The sequence below is a fragment of the Spermophilus citellus genome, assembly GCF_964194105.1.
Source record: "Spermophilus citellus genome assembly, chromosome: 2".
In the NCBI taxonomy this organism is placed as follows: domain Eukaryota; kingdom Metazoa; phylum Chordata; class Mammalia; order Rodentia; family Sciuridae; genus Spermophilus; species Spermophilus citellus.
This window is the reverse complement of record NC_138183.1, coordinates 23,743,209-23,767,884: the sequence shown is the minus strand read 5'-3', so window position 1 is coordinate 23,767,884 and position 24,676 is coordinate 23,743,209. Positions and strand designations below refer to the sequence as shown.

General features: G+C 43.5%; 1 protein-coding gene across 6 annotated transcripts in view; it reads left to right on the top strand.

Moving 5' to 3' along the window:
- The window catches only part of PALM2AKAP2 (PALM2 and AKAP2 fusion), a 470,283-nt gene that overhangs the window by 344,036 nt on the left and 101,571 nt on the right, over window positions 1–24,676 (top strand). Inside the window, exon 1 of one of the 6 annotated variants that reach the window (XM_081280064.1) lies at window positions 19,665–19,798. The exons of 4 other annotated variants lie outside the window; for them this stretch is intronic. The gene's annotated coding sequence lies outside the window, so the exon portion shown is untranslated. Of the gene's footprint in view, window positions 1–19,664; window positions 19,799–20,700; window positions 20,724–24,676 lie in introns of those variants that run through there. One more of the 6 variants, XM_081280066.1, reaches the window with a different exon arrangement.

Genomic DNA, 24,676 nt, shown 5'->3' with positions numbered 1-24,676 from the left:
AGGAGAGGATACAGAGGATACAGCGTGGTCACCATAATCTCCATGGGCTCACAGATTGAGTTTTGATCTCTAATACTTTCAGTCTTCTAGTGAATTTCAGGTAAATAAAATGAATACCGAGAATAAAAACGAACATTTATGGAGAACTTTTCGTGTGTCAGCTTTGCTCTGGACACTGGGGGCACTATTTTATTTCATTCTCACCACAACATTGTGACATGAAACTATGAGGATCAATGATCTATTGAGAGCCAGGTGTAGTGGTGCATGCCTGTAATCCCAGTGGCTCTGAACACTGAGGCAGGAGGATTGCGGGTTCAAAGCCAGCCTCAGCAATGTAGCAAGGCTGTAAGCAACCTAGTGAGACTCTGTCTCAAAATAAAAAGTAAAAAAAAAAGGAGGGGGGGATGTGTGTGTCTTGGGTATGTGGCTCAGTGGGTAAGCACCCTTGGGTCCAATCCCTGGTACCAAAAAGTAAAAACTAAAAAAATTGGGGCCAGGCTCAGTGGCACACACCTGTAATCCCAGCGGCTCCAGAGGCTGAGGCAAAAGGATCACAAGTTCAAAGCCAGCTTCAGCAAAATCGAGGTGCTAAGCAACTCAGTGAGACCCTGTCTCTAAATAACCTACAAAATAGGGCTGGGGATGTGGCTGAATGGTCAAGTGTCCCTGGGTTCAATCCCTGATATTAAAAAAAAAAAAAAAAAATTGGGCTGGATTGTAGCTCAGTGACAGAGTACTTGCCTTGCACAGGTGAGTCACTGGGTTAGATCCTCAGCACCGCATAAAAATAAGTAAAGTAGGGGCTGGGGTTCTGGCTCAGTGGTAAAGTGCTTGCCTAGCATGTGTGAGGCCCTGGGTTTAATCAATTCTCAGCACCACATATAAATAAACGAATAAAATAAAGATCCATCAACATCTAAAAAATATATATTTTTTTAAATGAGTAAAGGTGTTGTGTCCATTTACAACTAAAAATAGTTTTGTTTTGAAAAATATACAGAAAGGGGCTAGGGTTGTAGCTCAGTGGTAGAGGGCTTGCATAGCATGTGTGAGGCCCTGGGTTCAATCCCCAGCACCATATAAAACTAAATAAACAAAATAAAGGTATTGGGTACATTTACAACTAAAAAAATTTTTTTTAATTACAGAAAAAAGAAACAGGGTGCAGAGACATTAAGTAATTGTGTCAAAGAACAAATTTATAACAATTTAAAGATCAAGAATCGGGCAACACTTCATCCCATAAAGTAGAATAAATGGTACAATGATCCAGCAGAGGAGGCTGGTTTTTTATTTGTTTGTTTTGCAGAGCTAAGGCTTGAACCCAAGGCCTCAGGCTTAGGAGGCCAGTGCTCTACACACCCAGGCCACAAGGTTGGTTTTACAGAGAACTAAAAATAGCTGAAGCCGGCATGGTGGCACACATCTGTAATCCCAGCAGTTTAGGAGGCTGAGGCAGAAGGATTGTGAGTTCAAAGCCAGCCTCAGCAAAAATGAGTTGCCAAGCAACTCAGTGAGACCCTAAATAAAATACAGAATAGGGCTGGGGGTGTAGCTCAGTGGTCGAGGTCTCCTGAGTTTAATCTCAGGTACTCTCCCTCACAAAAAAAAAGAAAAAAAGCTGAAAGAAAGAACAAAAACCAGATTGGTCATTTCAAAGTTGTTTTCTTTTTTCCTCCAGTGACATGGAGCTAGAGCAATAGTTATGTAACTGATTTGGTTAACATCAGATTACTTGAGTTTACCTTTAATTTTTTGCAGTACTGTGAATTGAACCAAGGTGCTCTACCACTGAGCTGCATCCTCATCCCTTTTTATTTAAAAAATAAATTAATACAGAGTCTTGCTAAATTGTACATATTGACTTCCACCTTGCAATCCTCCTGCCTCATCCTCCAAAATCACTGAGATTACAGGTGTGCACCACCCTGCCCAGCTTCTGGTTACCTTTTTCTTGTAAGGATCAGGGAAAAGGTAATTTCATGAACCTTCCAGTGGAAACTTGCTCTTTTTTGGAAGGTTAGCTGTTGGCTCACATTTCTCCTGGTTTCTTAGAATATTAGGTAAACAACTTATTTTGGTTCATCAACTTGAAATTTTGGATGGATGACTCCATTTTTATTTTTAGTCGGGTCTGTTGTTTTTTTCTTTTTTTGTGTGTGGAGGGGTACCAGGGATTAAACTCAAGGGCTCTAGACCACTGAGCCACATGACCAGCCCTATTTTGTATTTTATTTACATCAGGTTCTCACTGAGTTGCTTAGCGCCTAGCTGTTGCTGAAACTGGCTTTGAACTCCTGATCCTCTGCCTCAGCCTCTGGAGCCTCTGGGATTATGGGAGTGCGTCACCACGCCTAGCAAGTCTGGTCTGTTAAGACCCAGTGCAGGAACCTGGCTCCAAACAGTGGCCTCCTATCATGTTTATTTAACACAGAGCCACAGAGTGCCAGAGCCCAGAGGTGGCCCAGTAACCTTTGCTCTTAAAGACCATGTCTACCATTTTGCCTCGTAAAACACAAAGGTGATGCTTATTGCAGACCTGTGAGGGAGGTCCTGATCCGTATCAAGCTGTTCTGCAGTTGTGTTTGAACTCAGGCATTCTTCAAATGCAGAGCTACAGTTTCTCTGATGGTGAGGAAGGAGAGGTGAAATAAAAGACATAAGTAGAGAAGAGACATAAAGGAAGGACAAGAAAATGTAATTTTAATTTGAAGTTCCGATTACTTTTCCAGGCCTGTCCCACTCTATTTAAGTTCTTCTCCCAGGTCTGTCACTCCCAAATTTCTGGGAATCTGTAAATCTTATTACAGTTACCATAAAATCACTCATGATAATTACTTTGTACATTATTAATGCACCTACCAATAGATTAAGCAAAGAGAGATAGAATATTTTAAGAAACTTATGATTTAGGGGACTTTCTAGCATTATCTCTTGATCAGATATGGAGACCAGGTCTGTTCAAGGATCCTGAGAACAAATGGACCACCATAGATCCCATCACCATAAACTGTCCTGGATAACCAGACAGATGACATCACCACATACCTTCCCCCACACACCCCTCTTCAAGTTTCCTTTAAAAGAGGAGTCAGAATGTCTGTGGATGTGACCCAGTGCTAGAGTGCTTGCCTAGCCTGTGTGAGTCCTGGGTTCATCCTGAGCATGGTGTAAAGCAAAGTAACAAAAGAAGAGAATGGGCTGGGGCTGGGGTTCAGTGGCAGGGTGCTTTCCTAGCACATGTGAGGCACTGGGTTGGATCCTCAGACTGCATACAAAAATAAGAAAATAAAGGCATGTTATCCATCTCTAATTACAAACAAATTTAAAAAGAAGAAGAAGAGCAGGAGGAGGAGGAGGATCTTTCTGGGCCTCTGACTGACACATGCTGAAATTCTGTCCCATCTGTAGGCCGAGGACCCTAGTAGTTTAGAGTCAGTCCTGCTCCCACCCATACCTTCCAGGAACTCCTGGGACATTTTCCAGCCACATCTTTTCTCTGGTTCTTAAGAACCAGTTGTTTTTCAGCTTTGTCTTTGGGTCTCCTTCCCATCAGCATTCTGATGACATTTTTCATTAGCATTCTGTTGCAATGATTCATGAACATAAGACAGAACCGCTCCAGTATAAAAGGGCAGCTGAGACTACAGTGAAAACTAGAGCTTTCATTGAATCTGGAGAAATTCAGCATTCAGAAGTCCAGAATGGATTAGACGTCATGACACCCAACAGACCTGACCTGTGGGGAATTAATTCTTTTAGTTTCTCTAGGATATCTGCATTTCTGTGTTATGCCACATGGAACATAGGATTTGTGGATATTTAAGTAAAAAATCAACTTAATGACTGTGGTTTCAGATTAATGCCCCTGGGTTCAACCCCTGGCAAATAAATAAGTAAATAAAATGATAATAAAGAGCTAACACCTACTGGGAATCTAAAAGGATGGTGCCACGGCCTTTATAAGCATTAAATTACCCAGAGCTCACCAAAAACCCATAATCGATACTATGCAGTTGCCCTGATTTTAAAGGCTAGGAAACTGAGGCACAGATGTAAAGCAACATGTGGAAGGCCCTCTCCAGAATCAGAGAGGTCAGCTGCCAGCATACCCCCTCACCATGGCTCCAGAGCCCCTCTCACCTGGGACCCAAGCTCGCTCTTCTGCCTGCATATTTCTTGGGAAATGCTGGGCCAGTTAACCTCACAACCCAGCTTTCACTTGGAATTCAGACCCACCGCAAAGAAAAGAGCAGAGAGTGTGCCTTCCCCATGAAGGGAATCAATAACGTTCAAGCCACGCCTTCTTTGTGTAAGTGACATGTCTGAAAATAGCTGTGTTTTGTGATTAAGCAGTTAAAGAGAAAGAATGCCACAGATAATAGGAGACGAAAGTGAAAGGCCAGATGAATTCACCCATGGTAAGTGTAGAAATCTGGGGTCGGTGGGGTCTTTTCATAGGAAATACTAAATTCTTTTCTAGAATCACATTGTGGAAAAATCTGCTTGGCTTAGTATTTTAAAAGTGCATTCTCCTCTGAGCCACCTAAAATCCAAAACCTGTTTTACCCACTAAACTTCAGAAAGCATTTTTGGTGAGTGGCTTCTTTGCTTTTGCAAAGAAATTTCCTAGAAACCCTGATCAGAGTGGAGTTGTTTTGGACTGCTTAGTAGGAATGTTTCATTGAAATGAGAATAACAAGGATCAGGCTGTGTGTCTGGTGCCTGTGTGTGGTTAAATGCATGCGAGGAAGGCACATGAGGAGTTGGTGTGTATCGGGTGCCTCTGGGGACAACGCTTCCCCTTCCAGTCATGCCTGGAGCCTGACCCTTCCGCTGCCATCGCCACTTGACCAGAGGATCTGGTTCAAGCCATTGTTGTCCCTTGCCCAGATGACTACCATAGCTTCTGAGTGGTCTCCCAGCCCCTGCTTTCCTCCTAAGTAATACACGCTCCACACAGAGGCAGCCACAGTGATATTTTAAAAGCCCAAACCAAATCAAATCATTTATGTATTTGAAATAATTTAGTGGCTTCTCATCATACTCAGGAAAAAAAAAAAAGTACCCAAAGTACTAATTACGGCTTGCAAGGACCTCGTGATCTGGTCCACTGCCAACGTCCCCTCATCCACATTGCCTCTTGGCTGCTCTAGACGTGGCTGCCCAGAGTCTCCACACATGCTGTTCCCTCTACCAGAATACGGTGCCTCTTCTTTCCCCATGTTTGTCCTCAGGTCTTTTTTTCAGGTTTCTGCTCAAATGTTACCTTGTTCAAGAGCCTGTTCTTGACCATGTTATATGACATAGCACCTCTCCTCTACCACCATCAATATGTATTCCCCACCCAGCTTTATTTTCCTTATAACCAATTTCCCCTCTTGATATATCATGCATTTTTCTTATCTATGTGGGTTAATTCAGTGGGCCTTTGATTTTCTTTCCTATTACCTATGGTATTCTTCTCCTTTTTCTCATTTTCCACATTCTATTAGGATGTAAGCTCTATGAACAGAGAGACTTTTCAGTCATTTTTTCATTTTGTTAACAAATACTTAATGAGTACTTACTTTATGCCAATCTCTGAGCACCTAGAAATTGGCAAATGAGACCACATCCCTGCACCCATGTAGTGCACTCATCTTATTAGTGGGAGATAGATAAAAAAAAAAAAAACTAGCAAGTAAATAGATTATTTGAAGAACAGTGATAAGTGCTTTGGAAAGAAATTAGAGTATTTCAAGATTTCAAGGTATGGGTGATGTGGTGATAGCGAAGAGTATTGAGTCTGTCTCCATCTAGGTGACAAGTCAGGTTCCAGAGGAAATTAGGAATTTGCTGTGTACTTGTTAATTTTAAGATGCCTTCTAAGCATTCCATTGAGAGGGTAAATATGAGCCTGGAGTTCCAGAGAGAGAGCGGGCTGGGAATAAATTTAGGATTCATCAGTGCACAGCCATACATTGGTTGAAATCAAAGAGAGAATGGCCTGAGAAAGAAGAGGGGTCTGAGCCCCAAGTGTGGCTTCTCCCAAATTGAAGTCTGGATAGATGAGAAGGAGCCTGTCGGTTAGCTCTCTGTTACTATATTAAGATACATCAGGCTAGGTGGGCTGGGGCTGTAGCTCAGTGGTAGGGCACTTGCCTGGCATGTGTGAGGCACTGGGTTCCATCCTCAGCACCACATAAAAATAAATAAATAAATAAAGATATTGTGTCCATTTAAATTAAAAAAAAAAAAAAAAAGATAGATGAGGCCAGACATGGTGGTGCATGTCCACAATCCCAGCGACTCAAGAGGCTGAGGCAGGAGAATCCTGAGTTCAAAGCCAGTCTCAGCAGTGGCAATGGTAAGGTGCTAAGTAACTCAGTGAGACCCTGTCTGTAAATAAAACACAAAACAGGGCTGGGGATGTGGCTCAGTGGTTGAGTGCCCCTGAGTTTAATCCCCAGTACCAAATATATATATATATATATATATATATATATATATATATATATATATATATATGAGATAGTCAACTTAAAAATACAAAACGTTGCCTGGCCCCTGCATGAGGCCCTGTGTTTGATCCCTAGCATTGCAAAAAAAAAAAAAAAAAAAAAAAAAAAAAAAAAAAAGAAAGAAAGAAAGATTTATTTTGACTCACAACTTTAGAGATTTTAGTCATGGTTGATTGGTCCTGTTATTTTCGGTCCTGTGGCAAAGCAATCCATCATGGCCAGAGCATAGTAGAGAAAGCTGTTAACTTCATGGCATCCAGAGAGTGAAGAAAGACCTCCCACTAGGACCCCTCCCTAAGGTTCTACCACCTCCCATCAGCACCAGGTTAGAAACCAAGTCTTTGACACTTGGGCCTTGGAGGGCATTTAAGATTTGAGCTTCAGCGCAACTGGAAACACATACTGAGAAACAATGGCTAGTGGGATCCGAGGGGAACCCCAAGAGTGTTTTGGAAGGCAGATGAAGGTGGGTTCTGAGAGGCGGTCACGGGTCTGGCCACCCTGAGGTCTTGGAGGACTTTGACATGTGCTGTTTGGTGGGGTGATGGGGACCAAGGAAGTGAGTGGAGGGTGGGGAAATAGAGATATCTCCTAAGAGTGCTTGCTTTAAGGAGAACAGAGAATTGAGGTGAAATAAGAAAGTTGTTTTGAATTTTAATTATTGTGAAAAAACAACATGAGATCTACCCGCTTAAAGTTTTAAATAGGCAATATAGTGGGGTTAATTTAATTATATGCACATGAGATATATTTTTTTAAGTAGAAAACCACAGCATATTTAATGAGATGAGAGAATATTGCTGGGTGGGGGAGGGTACAATTCCTGGGACAGTGTCCTGGAGAAGATAAGACTTGGAGGGATGCAGAGCCTGAGAAACTTTCCGAGGCTGACACAGCCCACCGGTGATGGAGCAGGATTCAAACCCAGCCCCTGGGCTCCAGAGGCCTTGTGAGTCAGTGACATTTTGCTATTTTGTAAAATGAGAAAAGTGAATGGAGTGACATCTAACTTTCATCTCAGCTCTAATGAGTCTCTAGCATTCTGATGTGCCCTCACCCGTCCAAGCAAAGAAATAAAAAAGGCCCCAGGGTAGCCCAGGAAAAGCAGCCCCAGGGCTGATGTGAACATACAGATGAGATAGGCCCTATGCAGGCCTATCTCATCTCAGTCTGTCCATAAATCACTGTGCCAGTCAGGCACCCCACTCCTCTGCACCTGAGTCCTTTATGAGAGTCCCAAACTGTGTTGAGATGTCTGGCAGCTTTACTCATTCATATTATCTGTCTGGCTTCTTAAAGTATTTGAATTTGCAATGCTGGTTCCTAAAATTATCTATGCAGTAGCTTAAAAAGAAAAGGAAGTGGGGGGGCTGGGGATAGAGCTCCGTTGGTGGAGTGCTTGCCTCGAATGCACAAGGCCCTGGGTTCAATCCCCAGCACCACCAAAAAAAAAAAAAAAAAGAAAGAAAGAAAGAAAAGAAAGGAAGGAAGGAAGGAAGGAAGGAAGGAGAAAGAGAAAAGGAAAGGAAGAAGTGAGGGAGCCAGCCCAAGGAAGGGAAGAGTGAAAGAAGAGAGGAAGGCAGGCAAAGAAGAAAGAAAGGGAGACAGGGAGGAAAGCAGGAGAGGAGGGAAGGGCCTGGGAGCTATGGAGAAGGCACCTACTTGATGAGTTGGAGACATCCATGTTTTAGTCAACTCTATTATAAACTATTATAGTTTCTGCAATAATTTTATGTTGGCCAAGGTCCCCAGAGGCTATAAATAATGTTGTAGAAGAGGCTTTTAACATTCTCCATAGCTAAATGATCTTCACACTTTATCATCTTACTGTGACTTAGAGGAGTAATTAACTTACTCTGTGTATATAACTCTTAAAATAAGCTGGGCATGGGGCTGGGGATGTGGCTCAAGCAGTAACGTGCTCACCTGGCATGCGTGGGCGCTGGGTTCGATCCTCAGCACCACATAAAAATAAAATAAAGATGTTGTATCCACAGAAAACTAAAAATAATTATTAAAAAAGTTCTCTCTCTCTCTCTCTCTTAAAAAAAAAAAAAAAAGCTGGGCACGCTGGGGCACTCTTGTGTCCCAGCTTCTCAGGAAGCTGAGGCAGGAAGATTGTTTGAACCCAGGAGTTTGAGACCAGCCCAAGCAACATAGTGAGACCCTGTCTAAAAACAAACAAACAAAAACAAAGACCCTTCATCTTTGGTGGACTTACACTCACACTTGGCTAAGCCATTTGATATGCTCAATAAAGTAGAAGGAAAGGATATTTTCTTATTGGACAGTTGTCAATATTAAAACATTTGACAGGGGCTGGGGATGTGGCTCAAGCGGTAGCGCGCTCGCCTGGCATGCGCGCGGCCCGGGTTCGAGCCTCAGCACCACATACCAACAAAGATGTTGTGTCCGCCGAGAACTAAAAAATAAATATTAAAAAAAAAAATTCTCTCTCTCTCTCTCACTCTCTCTCCTCTCTCACTCTCTCTTTAAAAAAAAAAAAAAAAAAAACATTTGACAAGTAAGTTAAAGGCTACTGTAAAAATAGCATTATGATAATCAAGATTATTAAAACTTAGAATGTTTATCTTTTCTCTCTGATAAGGCTGAAAATTTGTAGGATTCTTTCCATAAATTCATGGCCTATATGGTAAAAGTTTAGTGGAAGAGAAACACCTAGAAAGAACTAAGAAAATTGTAGAGTCAGTTGGGCATGGTGGAGCACCCCTATAAACCTAGGGGCTCTGGAGGCTGAGACAGGAGAATTTCCAGTTCAAAGCCAGCCTCAGCAACATCTAGGGACTAAGACTCAATGAGACCCTGTCTCTAAATAAAATTCAAAATGGGGCCAGGGATGTGGCCCAGTGGTCGAGTGCCCCTGGGTTCAATCCCTGGTACCTGCCACCCAACAACAACAACAAAAAAGAAAATAGTATAGTTTTTTTTTTTTTTTTTTTTTTTGGTAACAGGGATTAAACCCAAGGGTGCTTAATCACCAAGCCATATCTCCAGCTCTTTTTAAATATTTTAAGACAAGATCTTGCTGAGTTGCGCAAGGACTCACTAAATTGCTGTAGCTGCATTTGAACTCTCAATCCTCCTGCCTCAGCCTCCCAAGTTGCTGGGGTTACAGGTATGTGCCACTGTGACTGGCTTGGATAGTCTCATTATAAAATAATAATAATAATAATAATTAATAAATAAATAAAGACTGGTGTAGCTCAGTGGTAGAGCATGTGCTGAGCATGCCTGAGGCCCTGTGTTCAATCCCCAGCATTGCAAAAAAAAAAAAAAAAACTTCATCCTAGGAGCTGGGGTGTGACCCAGTGGCAGAGCACTTGTCTAGCATTCACAGTGCCCTAGGTTCCATTCCTAGCACAGCTTAAAAAAAAAAAAAAATCTTCATTTTACTTAAAATGGAAGAGGACTTTAAGCACCACTGGAAATGAAAGGCAGATTTGCATTCCCAGGTCACCAATGAGAGGTAAATTTGCTTGGTCAACTGGCTGGATGAAAACTCTCTTCTGAAATTTCATGTTGTGGCACTTTTCCAGCATCTTGGTTGTATACATTCCAAATGTATTAGACATATCTCGTGTTTTCAATGCCATGCTTGATGAGTACCTTGTGTTATGCTGTCTCTCCATCAAGGAGTGTTCACTAGATTTTTTAAATGCTTCAATTGTAAAATGAGATAAAATTCTCAGCCAAGAAACCTAGACCTCATAGGACTTCACAGGACTTCGTTGTTGTTAATTACCAAAGTAATACTTGAATACATTCTTCTCTTTGGTGGGGAGCAGTTCCTGGGAATTGTACCCTGGAGGGTCTAACAACTGAGCTACATCCCCAGCCCTTTTTATTTTATTTTGAGACAGGATCTTGCTAAATTACTGAGGCTGGCTCAAATTTGGCAGTCCTCTTGCCTCAGCCTCCTGAGTAACTGGGGTTACAGGCATGTACCACAGTGCCTGACCTGTTTCTTTATATCAGAACCATTGAAATGTGTATTTCACTGGACAATCTGGAAAGTGATGTCAAGTAGTGAATAGAGAAGGCACAGTCCAGCCACAGTGTGGGATACAAGGAACAGTTAGATGTGCATGCCTTGCTTGGGTTTCGAGAATTCTATGGGAGTGTTTTTAAAGGGCTTAACAGGCTGGAGCAGCTGGGGTGAGTGTGCACAGGCCACTTCCGTACCTGAGAGGTTTGGCAGAGGAAAGGCCAAGTGTGAGGAAGCAGGATAAGGAAATAAACATGGAACAGGCAGGAAAGAAGCAGCCAGCGACCCTGGAGGGGAAGTGAAGGAAAGCCAGCAGCACAGGCTGGGCCAAGAAGGGAGTGAACCCAGCATGTTGGCCAAGTATTCCACAGGACACTGTCCCCTGGGATGTCAGGCCAGAAAGAGACTCACACGGAAAACTTAAGCGAATATGGAGTCCTGGGACCCAGATCACCCAGGAAAGGCACACACAACACACACACACACACACACACACACACACACACACACACACACACAGAGTTTTTCAGCTACTTCTGATGAAAGCCAGCAGGTGATCCACTAACTTATAGCATCTCCAGAGTTGACCCCCACTCAGCACCAGTCCTAGCCATAGAGAGGAGAGAACTTTCAGAAGAGTGTTTTTAATCAGATAAACCACAGTTGTAAATCAGTACGAGTGTATGGACTGCCAGCTCTGGTGTCGCACGCCTGCAATCCCAGCAGTTTGGGAGGCTGAGCAGGAGGATCATGAGTTCAAAGCCAGCCTCAGCAATGGTTATGTGCAAAGCAACTTAGCGAAACCCTGTTTCTAAATAAAATACAAAATAGGGCTGGGGATGTAGCTCAGTGGTCGAGTGCTCCTGAGTTCAATCCCCAGTACCTCCCTATCAAACAAACAAACAAAAATCAGCCAGGAGCCATGGTGCAGGCCTGTATTCCCAGCTTCTCTGGAGGCTGAGGCAGGAGGATGGTGAATTCAAAGCCAGCCTCAGCAGATTAGTGATTAGTGAGGCCCTAAGCAACTCAGAGAGACCCTGTCTCTAAATAAAAAAAAAGGGCTGGGGGATGTGGCTCAGTAATTAAGTGTTCCTGCTTCAATCCTTGATGAGAGAGAGAGAGAGAGAGAGAGAGAGAGAGAGAGAGAGAGAGAGAGAGAATGAATATATCCAAGATCACCAGAGAAATGTGTCAATTGGGGAATCCAAAAGTATACAAAATATCCAGAAGAGTAGTAAAATCCCTATTTGAGTAGAGGATGAGCAAGTAATCAGAGTTCTAGGACTAGTTGACCAGTTGTCTCAGTGGTTCCACCATACATGGCTAATTCTCTTCTGTTACATTTGTTAAAATTGCTTGGACTCCTTCCAACATGGTGTTGGAGGTCATCCTGAATATACCTCACTATTTTTATATATTTTGAACTTGAGTCAGGTGTCTTAGTCCATTTTCTGTTGTTGAATATCATGCTGTAACTGCATAGATTGGGCTATTTATAAAGAACTTTATTTAGCTTATGGTTCTGGAGACTGGGAAGTCCAAGCATACGGTGCCAATACCTGGTGAGGGCTTTCTTGCTTCTTGGTAGCACAGGGGTGGAGGCATCCCTGGATGAGACAGCAAACATGCTAGCTTAGGTCTTTCCTCTCCTTAAAAACTCACTAATGTGGGGCTGAGGATGTGGCTCAAGTGGTAGCGCGCTCGCCTCGCATGCGAGCGGCCCGGGTTCGATCCTCAGCACCACATACAAACAAAGATGTTGTGTCTGCCGAAAACTAAAAAATAAATAAATAAATATTAAAATTCAAAAAAAAAAAACTCACTAATGTTATCATTGGAGGCCCCACTCTGACGACCTTATCTAATTCTAATGACTTCCCAAAGGCCCCACCTCTAAATGCCATTAACATAGGATTTGAGGCATTAGATTTCTAACACATGAATTCTGGGGACACACCCAAACCAGAGCACAGTAGGATTATGTTAATTCTCTTGGTCACTTTTGCTCTGAGTTCCTTCTTCTGAATTCTTATCCTCACATCCATCTGGCCTCCCTGTTCCTGATCTCTACCCTGCACCACACCATGGGAAAGCCCCTTGACTTGGGTTCTCCAAACAAATGTTGTTTTCAGATGGTGATGTGTTACCAGAAGAGCCTGGGTCTCAACATAGCACCAAGACAACTTTCCAGGTGCATGTGAAATATTCTTATGCCCCTCTGCATGACCTGGAATTAATTTATTTTCTTTCTTTCTTTCTTTCTTTCTTTCTTTCTTTCTTTCTTTCTTTCTTTCTTTCTTTCTTTCTTTCATCTTTCTTTCTTTCTTTTTTTTTAGTATATCTTTATTTTATTTTTATGTGGTACTGAGGATTGAACCCAGTGCCTCACATGTGCTAGGCTCTACCACTTGAGCCACAACCCCAGCCCTGGAATTTCTTATTCACTGACTCCCCTTTATCTTCCCAGTCTTTCATGTGACTCCATAGATCTTATAATCTTTTGAATTTCAAAAGTGAATTTCAGGCTTAAGTGCATAAATATTTATGTGTGTGTGTGTGTGTGTGTGTGTGTGTGTGATGCTGGGGATTGAACCCAGGACTTTGCCTATGTTAGGTGATTGCTCTAACTGAACTACATCTCCAGCCCATGTTGGCATTTAAGACCATTTTTTTTAATCTCAAGAGATAGTACCAAATTGTTTTCAGGATTTACCAACTTATTATTACAATAATGATTTTAATTGTTCCCTCAACAATAGTTATTATTTATATTTTAAGTACTTACCTGAATATATAAAAAATATTATCTCAGCTTTGTTTTTTTTTTGGGGGGGGTGGGTGATAACTAGGGATTGAACTCAGGGGCACTTGACCACTAAGCCACATCTCCAGCCCTATTTTGTATTTTATTTAAAGACAGGGTCTCACTAAGTTGCTTAGGGCCTCGATTTTGATGAAGCTGGCTTTGAACTTGAGATCCTCTTGTCTTAGCCTCCCGAGCCACTGAGATTACAGGTGTATGCCACCACACCTGGCCTTATCTCATTTTCGCTTGAGCTTCTTTAATTATGAAGAGTGTTATGGGTCAGATATGAAGATATGAAGTGTTACTTGTGTGTGTGTGTGTGTGTGTGTGTGTGTGTGTGTGTGTGTATGGTGGTGGTGGGGATTGGACCCAGGGCCTTGTGCATGCAAGACAAGCACTCTACCAACTGAACTATATCCTTAGCCCGATATGATATTGAGGTGTTCTTCAAAAGCTCATGTGTGAGACAATTCGAGAACTTTCAGAAATGATTGGATTAATCAGTGCATTAATCCACTTCAGTGGATTAACTGGGTGGTAACTGCAGGCAGGTAGTTATGGCTGGAGGAGGTGGGTCATTGGGGTGTGTCTTTGGGGCTTATATTTTGTTCTTACTGATCAGAGCTCTCTCTCTACTTTCTGATGCTGCCTTCCTGCACCACTTTTCTACCAGGATGTTTTGCCTCATCTTGGGACCAGAACAATGGAGCTGGCCGTCTGTGGACTGAGACCTCTGAAACTGTGAATGCCAAATAAACTTTGCTCTTATAAAATTGTTCTTTCAGGTCTTTTGGTCACAGTGGTGAAAAAGCTAACTGAAACAGTTTGAGTATTTCTTTACCAGTTCAATAGCCAGTTGCACATATTTAACCATAAACTACCTGTTCGATTTTTCTACTAAGCACCTGGTAATAGTTTTCAATTTTCTTATTTGATTTGTAAGAACTGTCCACACATTAGAGATAATACCTATTGTTGTACATGATGCAAATATCTCCTCTAATTTGTTTATTCTTTTAAACTTTCAGGGGTGTGTCTTATCCCGTGGGGATGCCTTTGGCATGAGATTTTTCCTAGTTTCCAATGACCTCTCCTGCTACCTTTTTGTTGTTGTTGTTCTATTATAATGACAGTAGAACACACTTTGACACGTCATACATATATGAAGTGGAATTTCTCATTCTTCTGGTTGTCCATGATGTAGAATCACACAGGTCATGAAGTCGTATCTACTTTCTTTGTGTGTGTGTGTGTGTGTGTGTGTGTGTGTGTGTGGTGCTGGGGATCAAACCCAGGGCCTTGTCCATGCGAGGCAAGCACTCTACCAACTAAACTATATCCCCAGCCTGGATACTTCTTTTTGATGTAAAGTGCCACTGACGTATAGCTGTTAGTTTGAGGACAGCGAGCCTGTTTATTGTTTTATGTTCATTTCCCTTTTTCTTACTCTTTTTTTTTTCCCTTGTAGCAAACTTTTCTTTTCATGGAATCCATTTAGCCCTTGGGAATCATTCCCAGATGATGCTTCTTGATCTTTTTCCTTGCTAGAAAGAGAGATGGTAAATTCTCTTTCATGATAAACTAGACCTGGTTCCTCCTTCTGGATTTCAGATCAGCTCCCTGAACCACTCCAGTCTTTTTTCTAGTTTCTAATCTTCTGTAAGCTTTCGGACATCTGTCTACTTATAGGCCATTATTTGTGGATTTAGTTCATTTGGCTCAGTTTTTTTTTTCTTTAGTTGGAGTTGGACACAATACCTTTATTTATTTATTCATTTTTATGTGGTGCTGAGGATCTATCCCAGCGCCTCGTGCATGCTAGGTAAGCGCTACACTGCTGATTCATAACCCCAGCCCTATTTAGTTCATTTTGAAGAGAGGCTGAGAAGAGGTTCTGTTGACCTGTCTATAGGCTGACTCTTTTCCCAGACACCTGGCCTTTTTATGTGTCTTTGGTAGATACATCCTATTTTTTGAGTTCCCTGGAGGCTGCTCTTGCTCAGGGCACAGTTTAAAGTGGGTCAGCAGCATAAGAGAGGCCACAGGAACAGTAAATGTACACTTAGGCCACAGCAAAACAAATCCTAATCTTCTCACCCCCTAAGAAAATGCCCATAGGTTTTGTGTCTTAGAGGATGTAGGGCCTTTGAGAGCATGCAACATTTACACCTCTCAGCTACAGTTATTTCATGGAGTTACTAGTCATTTATTTGCTTCAAATGTGCTCCTAAAGAGTATCTAGGAGAAGTCAGGCGTGGTGGCACACGCCTGTAATCCCAGAGACTCTGGAGGCTGAGGCAGGAGGATCAAGAGTTCAAAGCCAGCCTTAGCAATTTAGCAAGGCCCTCAGCAACTTAGCAAGATCCTGTCTTTAAATAAACAATAAAAATGAAACCAAGCGTGGTTAGTGGTGCATGCCTGTAATCCCAGCAGTTTGGGAGGGTGAGGTAGAAGGATGGCATGTTCAAAGCCAGCCTCAGCACAGCAAGGTGCTAAGCAACTCAGTGAGTCTCTGTCCCTAAATAAAATACAAAATAGGGCTGCAGATGTGGCTCAGTGGCCGAGTGCCCTGAGTTCAATTCCTGGCACAAAAATAAATAAATAAATAAATAGGGCTGGAGATGTGGCTCAGTGGTTAAGCACCCCTGGGTTTAATTCCTGGTACCTGGTACCAAAAAAAAAAAAAAAAAAATAGGAAAATAAATGTGCTTGCTTCATAAAATATTCTCAATTTTAATAACTGACTATGTTAAGAAACCTGATGTGATGAACCCAGCCTTAAAGCTAGCCCTGAGTGATAAAGCCAGGCTTTCGAATCTCCACTCTTCTTCAGATTCTCACATTCTTAAGAATCACATGGGCAGTGGGCACGTTTCTGTACACCTATAATCTCAACTCCTGGGGAGGAGCAGATGGAAAGATAGCAAGCTTCAGACCAGCCTGGGCAGCTAAGCGAAAACTGTCTTAAGGTAATATAAAAAAGGCTGGGGGTATAACTCAAGGATAGAGCTCTGGAATATGCACATGGTCCTATGTTCAATCTCCAGTACTGAAAAAGATTAAAAAAAAAAGAAAGAAAAGAAAAGAAAAAGAAAGAAAGAAAGAAAATCACATGGGAGCTGTTAAATACAGTTTTATTAGCTTTTTCCCCAGATTCTGATTTAGTTCAAGTTGGAGCCCAGGAATCTGCATCTTTTTGTTCTGTTTTGCAGTGCTGGGGATTGAGCCAGGGCTTTGAGCATTCTAGAAAAGCACCTACCATTGAGTGCTTTTCCTAGCCCTTTTTATTTTAATTTGAGACAGGGTCTTAACACTTTTCCCAACCTGACCTCAAGCTTGCAATCATCCTACCCTCAGCTTCCTGAGTAGCTGGATTACAGGGGTGAGCCTCCACACCCAGCTAGTATTTTTTTGGTGGCCCTGGAGATGGAACTCAGGGTCTCTTCCATGCTAGGCAAGCACTGTACCCTGGGCTTTATTTCCAAACCTAAAATTAATTAATTAATTAATTAATTAATATTTTTTAAATATTTATTTTTTTAGTTTTCGGCGAACACAACATGTTTGTTTGTATGTGGTGCTGAGGATCGAACCTGGGCTGACGCATGCCAGGCAAGCGCGCTACCGCTTGAGCCACATCCCCAGCCCCCTAAAATTAATTTAAACAAAACATTGACACTGCTTTAGAAAAGAAGTAATTCATAGTAAGGTTGGTATAATGTGCTTTACTCTTTTAATAATGAAACAAATTTTATTTGTAAATTTTTACACCTACTCTAACTTACGAACATATGAGGAGAGAATGATGAAGTACCTGTCATGGCACTGCTTATAAAGTATCACCTCTGCTGTAATTTTAGAATTCTTCCTTGGAGAGTCTGTGGTCCATACGAATAAATAACTGTGATACTTTACATGCTCATTTCAGTGAGTTTTCACATGATATTAAACTGTTAAAAACAGGTTAGTAAAGGGCTGGAGCTGTGATTTAGTGGTAAAGGGCTTGCCTAGTGTGCATGAGGCCCAGGTTTGATCGCTAGCACTGTAAAAAGAAAAAAGAAAAATTGATCAGATGTAGGGCACCCAAATATTTAACTCATTTAATCAGGGACATGTGGATTGAAAGAAAGAGGAAGAAAGGAAGGAAAAGAGGAAAGAAAAAAGAGGAAGGAAAGAAGAAAGGGAAGGAGGGAGGAAGAGGGATGGAAGGGAGAAAGGAAGGAAGTCCACTGAAAGCTGAAGCTTTGGAATCTATAGCCACTGGCCAGAAAATGCTATTGAAATTCAGCAATGTAAAGACAAATAAGCAAAAAGGATATGAAACAATCTCTAAATGCCAAGAAAAAGGAGTCTGTTGACCTTCAGGAAACTGAGGACAGTTAAAGTCTCCCTTATAGGCTTTATCCTCTATCCCTGGGTAAAGGTGCAAATAAACCTCAAAGTTTATTGCATCCTTGGTGGATATAGGCTTTTGGGTAGTTTCCAGTGGTATTATTTCTTTGTACTAGAACTCAGGGACCTTTGTGGTTGAGGAAAGTAGAGTCAGGCCCTGGCTCTGTCTTCCTATGCTCAAAGCTCAGTCCTTGTCCCTGATGCCAATCCAATAACAAGGAGAAAAAGGAAAAAGGTTTATCTCCTTTGCTAGCAAAGGAGAAACACAAGGTATTACTGTCCCAAAGGCTGTGATTCTGCCCATCAGTAGGAATAGGGGGCTTTTAAAGAGGTGATTCAAAGGCTAAATTCCATGGATTTCTGGTACAATCCCCCAAATCTGGATTGCTTTGTTCCTATGGTGGGTGTGTACTCAAGGACAGATTTTTTTTTTAACATTTTTTTTTTCATTTGTAGATGGACAAAATACCTCTATTTTATTTATTTTTATGTAGTGCTGAGGGTTGAACCCAATGCCTCACACATGCTAGGCAAGCACTCTACCATTGAGCCCAGCCCCTCAAGGACAGATTAACTTTGCCAAGGATGGGGAAGAATGGTAATCCCTTTTCCCCTGAGATTAGGGAGTGGGGGAGATTAGGGAGGAGCAGGGAGAGAGGAAGAGAAAGAAAAATGTCCATTATTAAAAATAAGTTGGAGGGGGCTAAGGATATAGCACAGTTGTAGAGTGCTGGCCTTGCATGCACAAAGTCCTGGGTTCAATCCTTAGCATTCCCCCCCAAAAAAGGGCAGAGCAGTAAGGGTTATATTCAAAGCAAAAAGTGGACCACAGTTATCTTCCTGCTGTGGTTGACATGCAAAATTGAGTCCAGGACCTCCTCTAGGGATTGAGAAAGCTGAAGGCCACTTGAGGCTGAAAACTCAAGGGGTGGGGGAGGGGCTCTGACTTGCAATGCTGGAGAATCACCAAGAAAGCATGCCTGAAGAAATCGGACTTCAGGTAATTTTTTTCAGTATAGAACGTGTGGTAAAGTGGGACACACAATAGCTTTTTTCTTTTTCTTTTTTTTTTAAAGCTGTTTTCTGTGTAGGACGTTTGTGTGAACATTTGTGTTCTCTCTCGGGATTTCTAGATGGTCCATTTTCAAAGGGTCATTAACATTACTTAAATATTCATGGTGGGGGAGGGGATAACAGACTGAAATTTCAGACGGCTCCAGAGGGAGGGATGGCTGGCCACCTGCCTGATCGAGCCCCACGCTGAGTATCAGCTGCCTCCTTCCCCGCCGCTGGCATTGTTAACACGCGCGCTTTGACACCGTAAAGCTACCGGCTGCGGCACTCGGAGGGCAGCAGGAAGCTCTGGCAAGCCAGTGATCTTTGAGCATCTGTCCACATCTCAGCCTCAGGACGGCGACAAAGGGAACCCCTAAATACACCGGGACATTACCGTCACGAAGACGCACTCCCGAACCAGTTCCGGAGATCCCGCTAACACCAGGGCCAGTCCTGTGTTGAGTAAGGGACGAGGGGCTCTCTGCCCCTTCGGGTAGGAACGCGCACAGACAACACACACTCTCACATGCAATCGTGTACAAGTGTGCATACAGCACACACCCACTGGCTTGTGACCGACGCTCCCACCGGTGCGTTAACACAAGTCCACCTGCTCGGACACAGAGCCCTCCTCAGTTAGGAAATACCCCGCTTCCCGCGCCCCATCCATCCCGCCACCTCTCCATCCCTCCATTCTCTCCGCTCATTCATTTCTCAGTGTTTGCGCATAGAGGGTCCAAGCCGCAGAGCAAAGGTGGGTGGCTGTGTAGGGGATAAGGGTGGAGAATCGCAGACTGCCTTCGCTGAGCGCCGGGAAGGGGCGGGGAAGGGGCGGGGCCGGTGAGGGCGGGCGGGGCTCGGTGGTTTCCAGAGCGCCCAGCCGCTGCGCCTCGCGGCAGATGCGCTGGCCCCAGCCTCGGGCTGCCGCGCGCCTTTCCTCGGATTCTCGGGAACGCCCCAAGTAGGAGGCAGCCGCCGCGCGGCTCCGGAGCCGAACTGGAGGACTGCGCCCGCGGGAGCCGGCGCCCAGAGGTGAGTGTCCAAACTGGGGCGCAGCAGTTTCAGTTCCTTGGGCATGGAGAAAGAGTAACTGGCGAAAGGTTAAAGATCTGGGAGTCTTTGGAAGCACCGCCGGCTTTAAAATGATCCTTGCGTAGCGGATCGTGTGCGGCTGGAAGAATTTTGACCATGTGCTTTTGAGTTCCTAAGTTTGGGGAGGGCAGGCTTTTGGCTGCCTTAAAAATAAACGTAGGCCGGGCGCGGTGGCACTCGCCTGTAACCCTAGCGACTCCGGAGGCAGAGGCAGGAGGATCGCAGAGGTTGGAGGCCAGTCTCAGCAATTTAGCGAGACCCTCAGCAGCTCAGCGGGACTGTCTCACAATAAAAAATAAAAAGGACTGGGCATGTAGCTCAGTGGTAAAGCGCCTCTGGGTTCAATCCATGATACTAATAAACAAACAAACAAATAATAAAAAAAATAGAGGACCCCCCCGCCACCCTTTCCCCACAAACGAGATGAACAGGAAAAGCAGTGAAATAAAATGTGGCTGTGGTTATCTCTCCAGACCCGGCAGGTTGCAGATGGAACCTCTGGTTCCAGCCCGCGAGGAAGGTGCTGGTCCTGCCTTATGGTTTGGGGGCTCTGCGGGCATTTTCGGAAAGGCATGAGCTTTGTGGGGAGACTGAGGCCTGAGCTGGCCTGGTCCCCAGCCAGCTGGAGCCTTTTCGTACTGAACTCCGGATTCGATGCAGGGGGAGGGAGCGGCCCTTCTGCCGGAAAGCGAAAGGGTGCTCCAGGTCGTAGCTGAACCAGGAGGTGGGACCTGAGGCTGGACCCTAAGCAGTTAGAATCTGATGTTTTATCCGGGATGAAGCCAGCACACATCTGTTTGGTCCTTCGTGGGGACACTTTGAGGAATGGAAGGAGGCGATCGTGGAGGGGCGGGGAGAGCCCTGGGCAAGTTGTGCCGGTAAAGTCTGTGGAGGCGACGCACCCGCAGGGATGAGCGAGGAGAAACTCTGGCGGTCCCGATAAATTCTAGAGAAACCAAGGACCAGAGGGGACTCCAACGAAGCCTGTGGGAGCCGGGAGTCAGCGCCGCTGAGCGGTGGCGCAGGTGGCCGGATGAGGCTGGAGGCTGAGCTGCGTGCACCTAGCAGCTAAGGACACTGATGCAAGACGCGCGCCCTCCCTGGGGATCCCTCTCAACCCACAAAAAGGGGGCGTCTGAAAAGGGGTGACTCGTTTAGAGGAGCAGTGCATTGTCTCTCCAGACCTGGTACAGCCAGTTTCCCGTGTGGGGCAGTAGCGGTTTGGCTCCCACAGACTTGTACCCTTCCGTGTAGCATTAAGTGCTGTGGGAATTGCTGGGCAAGACTCCTGAAGGGACTTTTCCTCCGCTCGCGCCTGTAACGTTCTTACATCTTTGAATGCGTGTGGAAGCTTACTTCTCCCAGGAAGAGCCTCCCTGTCCCACCACTCGTTCACAGTCAGCCTGGCGGCGGAAGAAGGACAAGCCCACCTGCCATTGTGATTCCAGGGGATCTGTTTCCTTGTCTTTGTTCTGATTAGAGTTCACTTAAGCATCACACTTTCCTTCCTGGAAGTGTTCCCAATTTAATTAGACATTCCCTCTTTCTCCCAGATACAGATCATTTTTGGACATGTTACTATAGAATTTTATTGATCTCAACATTGATCAATAAAATTTTATAGTACATGTCCAAAAATGATCTGTATCTGGGAAGTTTTTACTCTTTATTTATTTTATTTTATTTTTTTAGACATGAAGACTTGTATGTGCTAAATAGCACTCTGCTGCTAGCTGTCTCCTCCCCAGTTTGACCCTTGGCTCTTCAAGAGCATCTTCTACTTTGGGTGAGGGCACACTAAGAGTCATGTGGGCCCTGAAATTACTTTGGACCAACCAACAAAATTAATCCTGAGCCAGGAAAAAAAATGAAACCAATACAGCCTAGGTGTCCTGATTCCTCAACTAACAGACAGACAGTGCGTTAGGGTTCATTCCAGTTTCTTTCTGGGATGCTGAGGTGCTATCATGAGAGGGATGGCTGGGCATCAAGATGGGACAAACATTTTGAAATCCCCATTATCTCATAGTTCTGGCATGACAGTTGGCACAGCTTCCTGCCTGCAGAGTTCCAAGTAGTGTGGTCAGAATTTATTTCACTTTCATAAGTGGCTTGTTCCGACTCAGTAGCCTCAGGATCTCTGGTAAATAAGGTGAAGCAGGTTGTCTTCATTGACAAGGGAGGGGAAACATGACCCCCGGTCATTTTATTTCTGAAACTTTCCATGTTTATTGTGGGACTAACCATTAAATGTCATTTAAAAAAATGCTAACACTTTGGACTTGGTAGTTATTATTTTAATTATTGTCTAGATGTTCTTCTTAGAGATTGGTGGGTTCTTAAAATCCCCATGTCCCAGATTTCTATCACAGTTGTTATTACTGTTCTCTGCTTATTAGGGTAATGAGAAATGTTTCTAATAAAGGTGAAATTGAATTTTGGTGGAGGTGTGTTGAGGGATTTTTAATAGCGAGCATGCTGGAAATTTATTTCTAAGGACCAAAGGTTTAGTGTTTAGTTTCATTTGTACTTCTCAACACTGGTAGACTTGATGTGCAGTTTTTTTTTTTTTTTTTTTGGTTGTTGTTGTTTTAACTTCTATTTGTGTGTGTGTGTGGGGTGGGGGCGTGGTAATGGGGATTGAACTCAGGAGCTCTCTACCACTGAGGTACATCTCCAGATAGGGTCTCATGAAGTTGACCATGCTGTCCTTTAACTTTTGATTCTTCTGCCTCAGCCTCCCACGCAGCTGGGATTATAGGCAGAAGCCCTAGCACCTGGCAGAATTGATACTCTGCCTCCAATTAACTTCTGGAATGGTCACTCTTTGATCTTTAAAAAAAAAAGAGTCTCCACTTTTTTAGATAATTGATCAGGGACCCTGTGCTAGTGACTGGAAATTTGAAGTAATTGGTCAGCATACTTAGGAGGCTTAACAATTTTAGCAATTCTTAATAGAAATGGTATCATTTTCTTTATGTCCAAATTCATACCCAGAGGTAGATTTCCTGTGAAACTTTAAAAAAAAAAGGATGAAAAAATAACTTAAGCTTGAGGTCCCTTCAGTGGCACCAGCCTCACCCAGCAATCCTTTGGGTGGCTTATGGCAGAGGGAGGCACAGCTCCATACACTCTTTTTAATACATCCCTTTTTTATAAGATAATCCTCTCTATGAACATATGCGGTTACTATTCAGATTTTGGACATTTACCCTCCAAACACATTTTTTAGGAATACATTATAGGAAAGTTTAAATCATCCCTGTCCTAAAAGGAAGAACTGTCTCAAAGAGAGAGTTTGTCTGATTTTCTATAGTACGTGATTGACTAGAAGTACTTAAGAGATGGAGGGCTCTAAGTGACAGAATACCTGCTCCGAGTGTAGTGAATGGCCACATGGCTTTCCTGCCGTGGGGAGTTTACTGTGGCTAAATTCTGTGGTCTTCCCATAGGCAGTTCAGGATTTTGCCACCAGGTACATCAATAGAATGTGACTGGAGTTTGTTTCCATCAAACAAACTCAGCAGTCTCATAGTACTCAAGGCCATGTAGGAGATGCCACTCTGCAGGCACATGCTGCTGGTATCCTTGTCCAGGCAGAAGACCCTGATGGTGATGAGAAAATGGATGGAGCTTCCCTTAAGTGGATTTGAGGGGATGAGTTTTGTTGTCTGTTTTGTCTTCTGTGCTGACTGGAGGGAGTCATGAATGTCAAGGAAGCAGGTGGAGCTGTAGAACACAGTGGGGGAATGTCACTGTGTTTTAAACCCTTTTATCTTAGGTGTGGGCAGGGGTGTTGTGGATGATTTTGTTGCTTGATTGGAGCAGATCAGGTAAAAAAGAGCCAAATATATAGATACTGTAGTTATTTATGGCTATGGTGTTGCCCAAGCATCTTAACCGCTGGCCAAGTTCTCCCTAAGATCTTGAGCATGTCACAAAATTGGAATCTTAGCTGGGAACGGTGTGACATGCCTGTAATCCCCGTGACTCGGGAGGTGGAGGCAGGAGGATCGCAAGTTCAAAGCCAGCCTCAGCAACTAAATGAGGCCTAAGCTATTTAGCGAGACCCTGTCTCAAAATAAAACATAAAAAGGACTGCAGTTGTGGCTCAGTGGTTAAGCGTCCCTGGGTTCAGTCCCTAGTATAAAAACCAAACCAAAAAATAAATAAATAAAAAATTTTAAAAAATGGAATCTTAGTTTACTCATCTATAAAGATGGGGATACCAAAAACATCTCTTTTCCAACACATGTGTTAAATGAGATGTAGACCAAAGACTGTTGTATGTGTTGTGCTTTTAAATTAACCAACCTCTTCTTTGATCTTTATGAGTGGTACAAATGATAAGCAAGCTGTTTTTAAAGTTAACGTTTAAATACCAGCAATTGAGGAGCAAGTCATTTTTCATCCCTCAGACTGAGCCAGCAGCCTTGACTATGGAGCTTCTCCAGGCCTGACACCCCCCATCCCAGTCCTCTCCTGTTGACCCCAGTGTATCTGGTGACATCCTCCCTTCCCCTAACTCTTCGTTTTTTATTTTTGGTGCTGGGGATTGAACACTCAGGGATCTCACTAAATTGCTGAGCCTGGCCTTGAGCTTGGGATCCTCCTACCTCCTGAGTTGTTGGGATTACAGGCGTGTACCACCATGTTCTCTCTTCTTCCCCTTATTCCTAAAGCAGTTGCATTTAAAGCAGTTATAGTAATTTCTTCCACTTTTCTTGCCCCCTATATGAACTTTCAGTGTTCGATATCACTCCTTATTAGGTAAATGGACCCCAGTTTTTAGGACTGCAAACCGGTGCTTTAAGTTCA